We start from the raw sequence: 1,187 nt of genomic DNA, 5'->3' as shown, positions 1-1,187 counted from the left end.
ATGAAATGGGGGTCCCTATGTCCTCCAGCAGTCTAAGCCTATAGCAGCATAACGATAGAGATAGCTCAAGACATTGTGTCATTGAGCCACTGGGAGCTAGAAGGAGCTTTAGTAAACATTCAGTGCAAAAGAAGGCAACGTTCTTGCCAGTAATGAAGTAAATGCTAAAATATCTAATTGGTTAGAGCCTAACCTGTTATGGTCCTCTGGGAGCCCAAATATGGCAATGTTGGTCGAGACTTTTATGACCACAAAAAGTATTTTTGACATGGTATCAAAGTGATTCGACTAGAAGCGGGAAAGTAGTGGACAAGAATACAACATATGGGATAAATTGCATGGTGAGGCATAACATTTGTTGCATTTGTCTGCAATACTGGGATACATTTGTGAGAGTCGGGCTTCTGAAAAATGGAGTCTAAACGGTTGCTTTGAACTGTAAAAGTGTCAGATGAGCACAGAATGAGCTTTTGGAATTGTCTTAAGAGCAGCATTCCACCAGTCATCCTCGTTCCAGGCATCCCTAACATTAGTTATTAGCGAGCAGTCAAAAGACAAAAGTTCATTACAAATTTTAGAGATAAGTGATTTTTGACTAATTATATTTTATTTTTACCAGCAGGAGGCGACTCATAGGATTGTGTGCTCACATTTTCAATATTATTCTAACTTTATTTACAAGATTAAGTGTTTGAGAAGCAGATCTCATTGACAGGCATTTTGAATTATTCTGTAATATTAAAAAAAAAAATTTATCTGGAATTTCATGAAACAGTGGAGCGATCAGAACAGTCAGGGTGAACTGCAAGGTCATCTGGTGATAATATTCAAATGAAGAGCAGGTTTGATCTCCATCACTCTATATATCTACAATTTGTTTAAAAAATATATGTATATAAAAGCAAAGAACAATAGTGGTTGATAAAGAACAATAAATGGATACAAGAAGACTCGGTAAGAATTGGTCCAAAATAGGTTTAAGGATCTGGAAGCAATTTATGCCAAATTAAGCAAAGTTGGCAAAACTTTAAGAACAAGTTTTAAAATGAAGACAAACCCAAACCGACATAAAACTAAATCAATGAAGATTTAATTTCCCTCCACAACTTTAAGAACATAGGTACGGAAGAGGATTAGGGCCACTGAAAAAAAAAAGGTAACTGATTTTTAGATTTTATTTCAGTTTA

Source organism: Cyprinodon variegatus, unplaced genomic scaffold (assembly GCF_000732505.1).
Source record: "Cyprinodon variegatus isolate N-32 unplaced genomic scaffold, C_variegatus-1.0 Scaffold259, whole genome shotgun sequence".
Lineage (NCBI taxonomy): Eukaryota > Metazoa > Chordata > Actinopteri > Cyprinodontiformes > Cyprinodontidae > Cyprinodon > Cyprinodon variegatus.
The sequence above is the reverse complement of the archived record's forward strand: the minus strand, read 5'-3'. Positions refer to the sequence as shown.